The sequence below is a fragment of the Dasypus novemcinctus genome, chromosome 5 (genome assembly GCF_030445035.2).
Source record: "Dasypus novemcinctus isolate mDasNov1 chromosome 5, mDasNov1.1.hap2, whole genome shotgun sequence".
NCBI classification, from domain to species: domain Eukaryota; kingdom Metazoa; phylum Chordata; class Mammalia; order Cingulata; family Dasypodidae; genus Dasypus; species Dasypus novemcinctus.
In genome coordinates this window covers 163,497,559-163,512,709 of record NC_080677.1, presented here as the reverse complement: position 1 = coordinate 163,512,709, position 15,151 = coordinate 163,497,559, and the positions used below count along the sequence as shown (strand labels likewise).

The 15,151-nt window shown below is 51.8% G+C and overlaps 1 protein-coding gene across 1 annotated transcript in view; it reads right to left on the bottom strand.

The window, feature by feature from the left end:
* Window positions 1–15,151, bottom strand: part of NEBL (nebulette) — a 157,146-nt gene that overhangs the window by 141,761 nt on the left and 234 nt on the right. Inside the window, exon 2 of the mRNA XM_071215503.1 lies at window positions 14,806–14,892. The gene's annotated coding sequence lies outside the window, so the exon portion shown is untranslated. The remainder of the gene's footprint in view (window positions 1–14,805; window positions 14,893–15,151) is intronic.

Here is a 15,151-nt window from a genome sequence, read left to right as displayed (position 1 = left end):
TCTGTTGAGGCTCTGGGCCTGGGTGTCATATTATCAGTCCAGAGATTCAAATCCCCTAAATATATCTTAAACCCCAGCACCAACTACAATTCCAATAAAGTAGCATGCAAGTCTTGTGGGAAGAGATCCCCTCCAAGTTCAATTCCATCATGTAGAAACACCAGCTCCAAAGAAGGGCCATCTGCCATGGCAGTGAACCCCATCTGCCAGGACCATAGAACCCGTGGGTCTCTTTATCCCTCAGAAGAACCAATACCTGGGGTTGTATCTACTTTATCTGTCTCTGAGACTCTGCTCAGTTGTGCATAAGGGCATTCCTTCTGACAACCTCCAGACTCTTTTTTAGAGACTCATAGCCTTATAATCTCATTTCTCCTTTCCATTTCCCCCTTATATTAGGTCAAACAGCATTTTGAAGTCATGTTATTATATGTAGACAAGGATATTCTGCTGATCCATATTGAACCTTTAATTCAAGGTCATTTTCTAGTTGCATCTTCAGCTGGTATGTGGTAGTGATCCCTCGGTGCCAGGGAGGCTCATCCCCGAGTGTCATGTCCCACGTTGGGGGGAATGCACTGCATCTACACGCTGAGTTTGGCTGTGAGAGTGGCCACATTTGAGTAACATGAAGGCTGTCAGGAGGAAACTCCCAGGCACAGTGCTACTCTAGGCCTTGTTCTTATTGCAGATGTATAGGCTCAAAAGCATAGCCATTAGTATCAGGAACCCACTGTTGGGTCCTCCTTCCTTCCTGGTTCTTGCCGTTGCCCCTGGCGGACTGCCGCTGCTCCCCAGGGTCCATGACCGTGACCCCCCCGCCAGGCGCCCAGTACCCGCCCCAGCTGTTGTTTTTAATTGTTTCCACTATGAGTATATCTAGACATTACTGTATACCCTGGGCATATGCCCTGTATAACTACCTGTCAGCCATATATATCCTGTCAATAACATCCTATATCAGTATTCCTCTGCTGCCATTGTTGAACCACTCTATGATTCAAAACTTCCTGTAAAGTGAATCCCAACATAATGTCAGCTTCACAAGAGTCGTAGATCACCGAAATTCATATATACAATATACAGTACTTCCCCAGATCCACCATAAAACCTTTTCCCTTCCATAGCGATAATCTTTTAGCTTATTCATATCATATTTCCTGATACTGATGTACAGATTCCGGGACAATAGCTTTCAAACAAGGTGACATCTGTGCTTACTATGTGGTCCATACTTTAGATTGTACAGTTTTCTAAATTTTTTAGTTATCCTATGATTTGCCTTATGGTTTACATTATTAGTCTGTCGTCCCCTATATGTTTCTGGTGTAATATTACATGTTTTATATTCATCCTCGTGTACTCTCACAGAACTCCTCTCTTGCCCCCATATTCACCTTGGTTCCTTCCATTCCACATCCATTTTCCCCCTCCCCTTGAGGCCCACAACGCCAGCCAATCTCTATTTCCCAAGAAGCCCTGTCCAGAGATCCTTGCAGCAGTATGCAGGGCCTGACTTTCTCAACTGCCCTAATGCCCTGGGAGCCATCCTTTCTCTCGAGAGATACAGTTCTCTCTATTTGATGGCATTAGTCCTCCCCAGGATGTGGGTCCACCCCAACTCTCACTTCTTGGGTCTCTTCCCAATGGTACAACCCACCTTGGCAAAATGAGCCTTCAGCTATTCCCCCGGAGTCCGTCCCGCATCAGACCATACCCCCTGAGCATCCTAACCAGGTGTCCCTCCTACTTATACTTTGATACGATTTTCTCAACTTTTTGTTCTCAACAGACACCTGACACTCTCCCATGTTTGTATGTTGCCCCTCCCTCCCCCGAATTTTTGGACAATATTACCCCTCTTCCCATCCCCAGCCCCCCTCAAACCCACAAAGCCCCACCCGAAGGCAACCCCTTGCCCCCATTTTGTCCCTTCTTCTTGCTCATACTTACCGCCAGCTCATCACAGATTCCACCCCTGCAGACATTAACTCACATCCTTCCTCCACCCCCCGCTTTCCTGTAAGCCTCTTTTCCAGACTCTAGCTCTCTGAGGCAGTTTGCTTATTTCATATCATTGAGGTCACGTAGTATTTGTCCTTCAATGCCTGGGTTGCTTCACTCAACATAAGATTCTCTAGATTCATCCATGTTATCACGAGGGACACACTTCTTAACGAACAGGTGCGGTGTGGGACGGCAGCTGCCCTCTTCCTCCCGACACCCCGCAATGCCGCATCGCCCCTGGCCATCACGCACACACAGCACTGGGTTCTGGCCTCTGTGGTGGGCAAGGACATTACATGCCCAACTCCCAGACCGAGACCCCACACCACTCGGGACCCACCACACACCCTCCCTCTGCTCCCCTGCCTGCCAGCGGGAGGAGTCCAGGGCCTGAGAGGGGGCAGAGCCAGGGTCCCAGGGCCACTGCACACGCCCCCAAGCACCGGCCCGTGGTGCGAGAGACGAGCCCTGACCCTGCTCGGCTCGATGGGGCTGAGGCAGGGCCGGGTTATTCCCACAGCCAGTCTGTACCAGCTCCCTGCAGCCCACACGACCCACGGACATCTCACCAACAGACAACCCAGATCGGACGGCAACATGTCTGGGCCAAGAGCAACGGCGAGCAGAGGGGCTAGAGCAGGGCGGGGAGGGGTCCAGGGCTCAGAAGAGTGGTGAGTGGGAAGTAAGCTGGAAATGAATGAAAGCACCGCGGAGCAGCGGAGCAAGCACCCAGGCAATTTGAGCTATCCATTACACCAGTTACTGGATGCTGACACCTTCCAGACACTGAATCCAGTCCTGGGGTTAAAAACACAACCGGCCATATTCCCTGAGCTGGAGGAAGCACAATCTAGCTGGGGAGGGAGAAAACGGAATCAGTCCTCCAGTGTGATTCCTGTTATAAAAGTCGCCCTGAGGGAAGTGGATGTGGCTCAAGCCATAAGGCCTCCACCTGCCATATGGGAGGACCCGGGTTCAATCCCTGGGGCCTCCTGGTGAAAAAGAAGAGAAAGCGTGCCTGCACGGCGAGCTGAGTGCCCATGTGGGTGCCCACGTGGTGACCCAGTGCCCACGCAAATGAGTCACGCAGAAAGATGATGACACATCAAAAGAGAGACGAAGGGGAGAGTCAAGGTGAAGCGCAGGAGAGACCAGGAACTGAGGTGGCGCAATTGACAGGGAGCCTCTCTCCACATCAGAGGTCCCCAGGATCGAATCCCCGTGACTCCTAGAGAAGACAGACTAGAAGAAAGGACAAAAAGAGAAGTAGATACAGAGGATCACACAGCGAATGGACACAGACTGCAAAAACAGCAGGGCAGGGGAGGGGGGGAGAAAAAAAAAAAGCCGCCTTGAGGAAACAGATTTAGATTTTGTGTATCCATAACAAAGACCACAAAATAAATTCAATTTTGGACAAAAAAATAACAGAACAATTGGATCTGCCAAAGACTGCACTAAACATGGCAAGTGGCAACAGGAACCACGGAGCAGTGCAGACATCCCGACACCTGGGGAGACGCGCAGCAGCTCCTCAGCAGAGCCGAGCACTGCGCGGCAGAGTGCCGGCAGACACCGAGCTGAGCGGCCCTGCCAGCAAACGCAGCCCGCCAAGGCCTCGCAGAGCCCACCCGCCGGAAGTCGCCGGCAGCACCGGCCCGGCTCCTCCTTCAAGGCTGCGCTGGGCCAACACCGAGCCTGACCGTCCTTCAGTGAACAGACACACGGGGTTCCAGCAGGCACTGAGGTCGGGGAACCCCCTTCAGGAGCCCTGCGGCTTAGCATGCTCTTGAGCAAGTGCATCCAGGAGTCATCTGAAAGCTGAGCGTCCTGGCTGGGCTGGGAAACAATCCCCATCTGAACTCGTAACAGCACGTGCTGTGCCGAGCTGCGATGAGGAGGAGAATTCTTACCCCTTGAATACCAAGAATCACTAGGTCAGAACGCTTGTTCTCATTAAAAGGACCAACTCGGAAAGTGGATTTGGCCCAGTGGTTAGGGCGTCCGTCTACCACATGGGAGGTCGGCAGTTCAAACCCCGGGCCTCCTTGACCCGTGTGGAACTGGCCCACGTGCAGTGCTGATGCGCGCAAGGAGTGCTGTGCCATGCAAGGGTGTCCCCCGCGTAGGGGAGCCCCACGCGCAAGAAGTGTGCCCCGTGAGGAGAGCTGCCCAGCGCGAAAGAAAGTGCAGCCTGCCCAGGAATGGCGCCACACACACGGAGAACATGGAGAGCTGACACAGCAAGATGAGCAACAAAAAGAGACACAGATTTCCCGTGCCGCTGATAAGGATAGAAGCAGTCACAGAAGAACACACAGTGAATGGACAGAGAGAGAGACAATGGGGCGGGGAGAAGGGAAGAGAAATAAATAAAAAATAAATCTATAAAAAAAAAAAGACCAACTTGTACACTCTTCAGTGAAAACCCTATAGTGGACATGAGCTACCAGGAAAATTCTGCAACATTATTTAATGAAAATGCAATATATAAAACTGTGAGTGACGGTAATCAAAATAATGTGATTTCTGGGAAGTTCAAACAAAATAAACTGTTATAAATGGTAATAAACTTGGGCACTGGCAAATCCACTGCCATTGCAACAAATATAAAATGAAGCAACTCTAAAAGCTTTTTCACACCAAGATCACACCTCGACTTCCAGTTTATTACAGAACAACAAAACAACTAGCTACTGAGCTCTATACTTGCTGCCTGATTTGCTTAGATTTTAAGAGCTAAAAGTTTATTCTCATCAGAATCCTGCAAGTTAAATACTTTATTCCGTTTTACAGATGGGGACGTTCAGATTCACTGAAGAGCAACCAACACAAACCCACGAATGCTCAATCTCCTAGGCCCAGAGAGGAAATGAAAGAAGTGCTGGCCCTGCCTCTGAAATGGGAACCTTCAATGCCCAAAGGGCTGCTGAGGACGGGAGCTAGAAAATGGTGGGTGGTGGAGCTGCAGTGGGTGCGGGCAGGTGGCCACGGCTTAGCGTCCCGCGACACGCAGTCACCGAGTCTGCCCCCACTCCATTTGACACTTCTATCTGCCCTAAGAGCAAAACTTCAGGGAGCGTGTAAAACTGATGGACAGCTTCTTCTCAAGTCTACAAACACTCCAGAAAGCAGAAAGCCAGCTGTCTCTCTCTTGGCAAGTTCCCACCGAATCCAAATAAATAATGCAGTGTTTTCACTGTTTTAATTTTCTTTAGGATCCCTGCTCGTTACGGCTGAACTTCTGCCTGTTCTAATTATCCCCTCGTCTGCCCTTCCAAACGTCCTTGTCATCCAACAGAGCTCAACAGACTTGAACCTCCTCCCTTCAGGAAGAGGCATGGGTCGGCTTCTTTCCAGAGCCATAAACCTGAGCTCCTCTCGGTCTCTGAAATTCCACCACAGTAAGTAAGAACGAAGCCGGACCTTTTCTAAAACACCCTGCTGGTCGGCCACTATGAAAGCTCATTTCCAAATATCACCGCAGCCCCGGCCCCCGGCCCACAGTGTGCGATGTGGAGGGATCTGGGAAGCAGCTGTCCAGTGAGAGCGGCCCGGCCACCCACGTCCCCCACTCTTCCCAGCCAGACTAAAGGGCCATTCAGGCTCCCCAATTACAGTTTAATATGCTCGTAAAACCAGAAGGAGGCCAGGCCTCCTCCTGTGCCTGGCTCTGGGGAGAGAGCGCAACTCCCCATTTGCACTCTGCAGCACCTTCCTCCTGAATCACGCAAAGCACTTTCTGTCAGGCTTTCATCGATCCTAGCAACTCAAGCATCAAATATTATCTTCCCATTGGAGATGGAGGAGAAAAGAGGCACGGTGAGCGCGATGCAGTGTCCCACGGAAATAGATGGTTTTAAAATTTAAAGAGCCTTAAAAAGGTATCTTCTTACGCACACACGGAGGGAAGTGCGTTCTTGTTTCTTGACCACATACCTTGCTGCGCTACAGAAGCGGCCTCTTTTGCCTTCACCAGCATTAGGTCCTCAATTCCTTCCACTCATCACACTCGGCCATTCAAAGCTATTCGGGTGCTGAGGTGTCATTCCGCTGCAGTCCACCCTCCGCAGCCAACACGAACCACCCCCAGGAAGCGTCCTCAGAAGCTCCCAGCCGTCTCCAGACCAGGGCGAGGGCAGCACCCACGCCCCCTCCTGGACCATCTGTGCCCGCTGGAAAGCGAGCTGTGCGACGTCCCAGCTACACTCTGCCCTTTCCAGGGAGCGAGAGGCGGGGACGCCGTGGGTCAGAGTCAGCGTCGGCATGGTCCATCATCCTTCAGAAACACGGTCAGCCACAGCGGCCGAGGGCCTCTGCCTGGCCTCGGTTAAAACACAACAGTAAGTGGGAAAAACACCCTGCGCACATGTGTCGAGAGCTGACGTTTCCTGTGTCTGCAGGAGAACACGTGGGCATCTGCACACAGTGCCAAGGGCATGCGCACTGCCTGCGCGGGTGCTCCCGCATACCTGCCGAGCCCACGGCGTCTGGGGCGCACGGTCCAGGTGCGTGCCTCACTTGGAGCCCCTACTAAAAGAGCATGCAGATGCCTTTGTTCAATGTTTGCCCTCCGTTCTCAGCTCATGCCATAGAACCACTTACATTATCACTTACAATGGGTATAGCTTAAGCTGTGACAATTCATGACTTATTTTCTTGTCTTCTCCCAAAGCCGACACCACAAATAAGGGTGTTCAAAGCCCCATGGCTTGACCAGTGCAGGGCCTTCTGTGAAGTCCCACGCCACTCAGAGGTCCGGGCCAGGGAGCGCGCTCCCAACGCCAGACAATGATCTAAATTCTAATGCCACACCCTTTTCCTCTTCCCCAAATCCTTCTGGCTACACTGACTGCTCCCTCATCAAATCCGCCAGATTGGCGCATTCTTGACCCTCCTGCCTTTTCCACGCCTGCGCCCGTGCCAGCTCGTTCTCTCAGTGGCAGTGTTGACGCAGCACAGGATTTCCCGCAGGGCCTTAGTTTATCCTGCAACAAGAGTGACGGGGTCTAGTTTACAGTCGCGGCGAGTCTCTGAAATCGTCCACACCGGTCACGCGTTCTCAGGCCCGCGTGGGTCATTTCACGGCGGGGTAAAGAGCAGAGCTCTAGACGCGACGCCCCGGTCCGGTGCCCGAGCTCCTGCCCTGAGGCTCGCCGTGCCACAGGGCCTGGGCTGCCCGCCTCGGCCTGGTGCCGCTCTGCCCGTGAGCGTGGGGGGCCCGAGGCTCCCAGAGTTTCGGGAGCCTGCACACTTCCTGTGCACTGGGCTGCCTGCTGCGCGTTTCCACGGCGCGGTCGGAGCTCGGGGCGCTGGCGCTCCCCGGGGCCACTCGGCTGTGCCCAGGCCGCAACCTGCCCTCTGGGATGCAGCAGTTTGGCCTCTTGCTCTGCCACCTTCCCTGGGCCCCGTCGCTGCTGGCCTAGTTTGTTCTCAGCGCTCACCATGTGCCACCCTCTTCGCGGGCCATCTGTGGCCCCCACCAAACCCACCAGAGGGCTTGCTCTGGGCCCACCTCTCCCCTCACCGCCTCCCAGGGCTGCTGCCTGTGTGCCCTCGGCTCAACGGGAGCCAGGCATGGAGCGGCCCCTCCAGAGGGGCCGGGGTGGGGCAGGTGAGAAGAGCTGGGGGGTCGAGCACGTAAAACCAAGGGTGGGCGCAGCAGTCTGCACGCGGGAGCACGCCAAGCCCCAGGGCTGAGAAACTGGAGCCTTCACAGTTGGGTCCTAATGCTCCCAGGTAAGCTGGGAACGGGCACCCTTCCCTGCGCAGGCTGGACCAGCACGGCCACAGGACCCAGCCCGCCCTCAGCCACCCGCGTCTGCCCGGAGCTCCAGCTCGGGGGTGACTGCAGCTCCCTCTGGGCTCCCAGGGAAAAGCCAAGCGGCAAACGTGGGAGACTGCGCGGACCCCGCATGGGCCGCCACGATGCTCGGTCACACCACAGCCCCGCACAGGGCCACTTGGATAAGCCACGGGCTCAGAGGCTGGAGGGGACCCAAGGCGTGGCCATGCAGGAACCAGCCACTCCCCCCAGAATGCTCCAAAATAACTCGACTGCTGAGCCGGCACCCAGGGGTGTCTCTGGAGCAAGGGCAGGAGCCATCCACGGAGCCATCCACGGAGCTGTCCACAGAGCCATCCACGGAGCTGTCCAAAGCACCGAGTGCCCGACAGTCCACACTTGTGTGGCCCTTGGCCGTTTACAAGTCAGTTACACACACACACCCCTGAGGGGTCAGGAGACAGCGCAGGAAACGGCTGGGAAGGCTGTGCACGTCCACAAACTCCAGCCAGGTGAGGGCACCGGAAGCTGACCAGTCAGAAGTCTCCAATCAGAACGCCCAGCGCACACCAAGACACGGAGCTTACCTGCGGGTTCTGTGTCATAGAATTTGGCATGTGTGGGTTTTTAAAAATTTATTTCATTCAGGGCAGAACCCCCTAAGATTTGCAGAATTTAGAACTTCTCAGATTTCAATCAAACCCTAGCAGCACAAATAGCAATGGAATAGAAGTCGGAAGGGACGAGAGTCTTAAACACCTCCCTTGTTTCTTGCTAAATATTTCACTAAAGGGGGGATGAGCCTCCCTGGTGCAGAGGGATTACGACCAAGCACCAGCTGGGGATGCAACTGGAGAAAGACCTTGAATAAAAGGGGGGGAGGGTAAAGACAAAGGAGTTTATAGGGCTAATGAGCTGGGAGGGAGAGGGGGAGAGGGGGAGAGGGGGGAGGGGGAGAGGGGGAGAGGGGGAGGGGGAGAGGGGGAGAGGGGGAGAGGGGGAGGGGGAGAGGGGGAGAGGGGGAGAGGGGGAGAGGGGGAGAGCACTTACAGAACGATAAGGCATCGTCCTGTTTAGCCACTCTGAGACGAGTAAGCTGACCGACGAGCTCCACACCTGAGAGGCGTGGACATTTCACATATGAAAACAGCACAGCCCGGTCTGGGGGTGAGCGGTGTTTTCTGGGCACGCCTCCCCACCCACACAGACGCAAAACCCAAACAGAGCAGAAACCAGCACCGATTATGCAACCCAGCGGCTGGCTCCCTCCTCGAGGAAAGGATCCAGCCAGGGCTGTAACACCTTTTGGAGAGCGCGAAGGCACGGCTGCGCCTCCTTCCCTGCCCCACCTGGGCAGGTGCTCCTCCTCCCGCCGCGCCCCAGGCGCCAGCGGGCTTCGTGCTGGGCGCCCCTTCCCGGCTGCGTCCCCATGTCTCCCCGGCCACCCCCTTCGCTGCACCCCTCACCAAGTCCCTGGCAGGGAGGAAGGTCTCACAAATGTGTGTTCAGTCAGTAATTATGCTTTCAAAAGTGGTGTTTCCCACAGAATTTTATTTTAGACCAGGAACACCGGAAGACTCGGGCCTGCTCCGCCCACAGCCCTGCCTCCACGGGGAACCTTCCAGCAGCGGCGCTGGGCGGTCCTCTGTCACCTCCACTCCTTCCGCCTCCCCCCGCCGGTCCCACGCCACCTCCCGCCCCACGCGCTCCCGAAGTGCCCCACGGTCCCCTTCCCGCCGCGGGCCCCGGGGCTGCCCTTTTCTCCCGAAAGCCGCAGGGCCGCCACGCGAGGCGCACAGGAGAGGCCGGGAAGCGGCCGCGCGCCTCCCCGTCATCTTCCTTATATCCGCAGCCTCACGTCCAGGGGACTCACACACAAGCACCAGGTGTCCTTGGACTCAAAGCACTGTCACAGCCGAACAAAACTCATTCTAAATCCCGTCGTTCTAGGGGACACAATTCTCTGTTGAAAGCAACAAGGGCTAAAAGCAGTAGAATGAAGTTTTTTCCCTTTTATTCTCTATTCTAAATCCGCCAACCACATAATTTGCCAACTAAAGGCAAATGCTAGCACTTCAGTAATTCCAACACTGGCATGACGCAAAAGTCTAATTCCACCTTAATTCAAGGTGACTTTGCCAGTTCACATAGCCCCAAAAGAAATCAACCCTAGACCCAAGCCAGCAGAACTACGGCCCTGACTCCTGGCTTCTTATCCTCAGAACCAAGCACGGAATGGGGCACGGGGCAGACCTCACAGCGGTAATGCGCTCTCCACCGCCCTTTTACAAACAACTGGGCACGTGATCCTGTAGAGAAGAGGTGACGCGCACAGAGCAGACGTGACACCTACGTAAGCAACGAAAGCGGAGAAGGAAAGTACAAGCCAAAAGAAAAGCAGCTTCCACAACATAATCCTCGGAAAATGAAATACAAATTAAATAATAGAGCTGCATATTTGGAAAACCATAAAGTAAAAAAAAAAAAAAGGCATTCTTGCTTCTAACATCCAAATTATGCCATTTTCCTTAATTGTGCATACTTGGCTCGGGTTACCAATGGGTTCTGAATTAAATCTCCACACACTGTCTCCCTGGAGCCATGACCTTCTAAGTTGTTATTACTCATATTAACCAAAAAAACAACAGATTTTAAGCCTACCTCCAAAAATCTCTTGAAATTCTATCATTGCTAATGATAGTCACATCTGGGTCTCTCTCTATATATAAATATACATAGATATATACAAACATATACATAATGTAAGATTTCTAGTCTTTCTTTAACACTAAGTATGTGCTCAATATGGATATGTCCAAAAAGAAGGTATAATAAAATCTGGAAGAAAATTCAGGTACTTTTTAAAGTTCTAAATCCCTGTAACACACTGGAAATGGAAACATTTTTAAAAAGCTCGTCTTCCCTCTGCCACACCTGGACCCCCTCCTCCTCCCATCTGCCCAGGCCAAACTGCCAGCTCAGGTGAGGTGAGTCTGCATTCTGAGCTACACACTCTTAACTACAGCCTGGAGAACTTAAAAACATAATGACTACTGAAAGATATATTTGTTTCTATAAATGGCTGTGGCTCAAAACTGCAAATTAAAAAAAAGAAGTTTGAAAGGGCCAATTAAGGAGTGGAAACAGGATCTTTGCAGAAGGAATTTTTTTTTTTTTAGTTAAGATTGATCAGTTTGAAAATAGGAAAACCCAAACACAGAATGAAGAGGCACTCCTGGAAGAGCCACAGGGAGGGAGGGGGTCATCCTAGCCCATTATATAACCTGGCTAGAAAGGACACAACTGCATCCTACTTGGGACGTTTCAAAGCACTTTTACAGAACGCTTTAATTCCCCGTAAGTCATTTCTCAGTTAGCCCTACTTTTTATAGTCAGGTTAGACACCAAGACTAATTTCCTGGGTCTGACACTGTGAGACAGAGGCAGCCCTCCCTCGTCTGGCAAATGTAATTCTTGCCCACCACATCGCAGAGTAACTGCTCCTGCTCTGCTGAGGGCCCGATGCTACAGTCTTTTTATAAAACCACAGAAATCACTGAATATTTAAGTAAAATCAGCAAAGTGTGAAAAGTAAGCATTTCCCAAGTAGCATGAAACAAAAGGGATGACAAAATTCAAAGCCTTTTTTAAACCCAAGGGCTCTTGCAAAGAGGGGCTGGGAAAAAGAGTGAGCAAACTTAGTCAGCATTTTAAGTGCCGTCTGCTCAGGCCACACACACCTGCCCAGCACAGCCGAAGGACAGGGAGTGCCTGCGATTCCCGCACACGTCCTAGGAAAAATTTTATTTGCCGAGATGGGAAAAGGTGCTTGGAAGGGCAGACGCTCCTCGGAAAAAAAAAAAAAAAAAACTTCAGGAAATGGAGAAAGTGACTCCCTCAAAATCACCCAGCCATTTCATGAACAAGTATGTCCAGGTCAGGAATTCCTGCTGGAGAATGATGGAAGGGAGGAGAGACACAGGAGAGTTAAAGAAGAAAATCATCGCGTCCAGACACAGACCTCGAAGGCGCTGTCTGACGGAAACACACGCAGGTCCACGCGGACACCCTGTCCTGTTCTCACTCTGAGAGGATAGCCACACACCACCAGGAGGAGGGCACAGTACAGCGGGCACCCGCGATGAGCCACCCCAGAGCCTGCACCAGGGAGACCACGGGCAAAGACAGGCGCACCAGTCACCTCACCTGCAGATCTGGGTGGCACCGGGCTGGGCTTGCAGGAAAGGGCACAGCAGCATCTGCAAGCGCTCGGCCAACAGGGAGAAAATTCCCGGGGCAGCTGTGGAACCAGCTGTGGAGGGGGGGTCAGGGCGGGCCGTGGGGCTGGGGAGGGGCGAGCAGCAGCATGCCACACCCGGGCCGTGCACCACACCCTGGGCAGATTTTAATGAAGAGTGGCAGGATCAGGTGGGCATTTCGGGGAGATCTTAGAGAAGACCCCACTGGGGACGACTCGGGAAGGAAAAGAAGCGAAACGGTGGTGAGGGATCAGAGTCAGGAAACTGTCCCTGGGAACCAGGCAAGGGCCAGGGGTGGGGCCTGAACGAAGAGGGTGGCAGGAAAGGCACGTTACAAAGTCCCAAGATGCACAAGCTCAGAGGCACAGAGAATAAACCGGGGTCCTGGCCTTCCTGACGTGAGGGAGGTAAGACGCACAGGTGCGTGAAATGCACGTTGAAACCAAGCTGGAGACTCCGACGTGTGAGGCGGGCGGTGCCCATGCCAGGGCACGCCACGAAACTGCGACGACGCAGAGGCGAGCAGGGGCCGTCGCTGGGGCCCGGGTGTGCGGGCGTGTGGTTCAGAGAAAGCGCAAAATTATCCCAAACGGACAGGGTGACTCATGCAAAAGCCCAGAGAGGACTAAGCGGCCAGGCCGGGAAGGAATGACCGAGGCCACTGGAGGGTAGTGGAAGGTCAGGTGACCGATGACTCGGAGAACAGTGGACAGTCTTCAGCATCAAGACGAAGGGGTTCAGGAAACTAGACTTTCTCCTCCTCAAAGTAGAGGCCAGAGGAAAGTTCTCTTAGGTCAAAACAAGGGTCTTGATGAAAGAAATATCTTAGAAAGACTCTCCCGGAGACAGTATTTAAGACATAACGGAAGGAACAGAATGAGCCTGGAAGGAGACAGACCAACGAGGAGGTGACTGGTAAGGCATGCAGGCTGAGGGCCGGGAGAAAGGGAGTCACAGAGGAAGGAGCCTCGAAAATTATCAGATGGATCTTTAGTCTCCATTTCCGAAAAGGAATCGTATGTGTCAACCCCTTTCACGGGGCCATTCCCCAAGCCTCCCTCTAAACAATGACATTTTTACAACCTCGACTCTTGTCCTTGCGGGGCACAAGTAATTACTGGTCTGGAATGTGTTTGTGTCTGTAAGTGACTGTGGCTAGAGAACTGAGGCTAAAAAGAGAACCTTTGAAGCTCTGCCCTACGTGGAAAAATAAAGCAAAGCCAGGTGCAAGGGATCCACAGATTTGGAAACAAGAAAGGACCAAGAGGTAATTTCCCCTACATTTTTCTCATAAAAGTGTAAGTATTCCTTAGAGAAATACTTTCCCTGAAGAGAGGTTGTTTAGAGGTTCTAAGTAGAGGGGGTATGTCACGGAGTCTCAACACAAATGAAGCATTTATCCATGTGTTAGGTATTATAAGAAAAATGCTTGTTATTGCTCTATCATTTTCTTTGACATGTTTGATCTTTGCCTGTAAAGCACTGCTACAGACTCACTATTACTTGGGAACGGAGTTGGCAGGGACGCTTGGGAGATGAGGCACGGTCCATTAAAGCGTATCTAGATTCACTCTGTGCAAATACGAGCCTTCAAAGAGCTTAAATCTAAACCATTGGCCCCACAATCAATCATTTGAGTTAATCAACCAATTTACAAGTTACAAAAAAATAGACCTTGTTCTCCTTCCAAACTACTTAGCACTAGACTCAACTACTCAAAATGAGCAGCTTTCATATAAATTTTTCATTCGTTGTAGAACATTTATGATTCTTATTTAAGGAACAAAATTAACAAATAATCTGTTTCAGTGCTGAATGACTCTAATTTTTACCTTTCTCAGCTTTTAAAACATTGGTGTTTGCCAAATATAAAAAGAAAGGGGAAAAAAAGACTTCTGTGTCAGTTGCTCGGGTTAATGTAAGATCTAATTGCCTCATACTCCATAATTTCGCCACCAGTTTACAATTAGCATGCATTTCTCATGCATGAGTTGACCCAATTACATAACAAATTTTGCCTTTGGGGATTTCTCTCGCCTGCTTGTCTTCTGTCCACCATACAACTCAATTTCACACTGCCAGCAGCTGGAACATGCTCGAGTCAGTCTCTGTCAAAATGATTTATTTAAATTACAGAGACCAAATCCCTGGATAATCACCCCTGCCCTCACGCTCGCCCTTACACTCAACCTGACTCGAATCAAATCTTTTAATCGTTCGTAGACACCGCTATTCAATTATTAGGCGACGTTTAGTTCCAATAATCTAATGTTTCTGAAGCGAACTCACCGAATCTCAGGGAACTAAATCAGCAGTATCCGTGTGAGCTTATTAACGGGCACATAATTCGTTTTACATTCTAAGAATTCAATGAAAAACTAAGTTGCTCCATCAAAAGAAAACTGAGAGTAAGCACATGTCCCTATCAAACCACAGGGAGAATTTTTTCCTACAATATTGAAAAGACTTCGAGCTTAGCTTTACCTACAAAGCAAGAAAGCATTGCTTATGAATGGGGATACGCAACAGAGAAGCATAAGATACAAGGGATAAACCAAACTCTAGACCGAGAGGACATGGGAAAGGGTGTACGATGGGTGACAGAACCAACTCAGCACTGTCTGGAGGGCGGTGACTGAAGGAAAGGGTTCCAGAGATGCCCGAGGCCCCTGCCTGCTCAGACACGGGCTTGGCTGTCCCCTCTGAGTAGGGGACAAGCACGAGTGCCGATGCATCAAATAATGGCGCACTTACGATTTCGTTCCCTCCGTGAAGGACTTGCTTTTGTCATCTATTCTGTTTGTTTTTTTTCTTCCCTTTCATGGAGCACTTCTCTTCCCCCTGAAATAAATTAGAAAATAAGCACCTAGTTTTCAGCTTCAGCACAAAGATGGTCACAGCCTCTTTGGGGTTTGGTGCCTACCATTTTGTTGCCCGATTTGTCCATGGACAGTCTCGCTTAGGGTGGTGTGTGCAGGTGCAGGGGAAGTTTTCAGGCGCCCACGGCCCCCTCGGGGTAGGCAGAGCCCGGGCTGCTCGGCCGTGGCTCTGCTTGGCCGTCCTGGGCACAGCAGCCTCGGCCACCACCCACAAGAGCTCA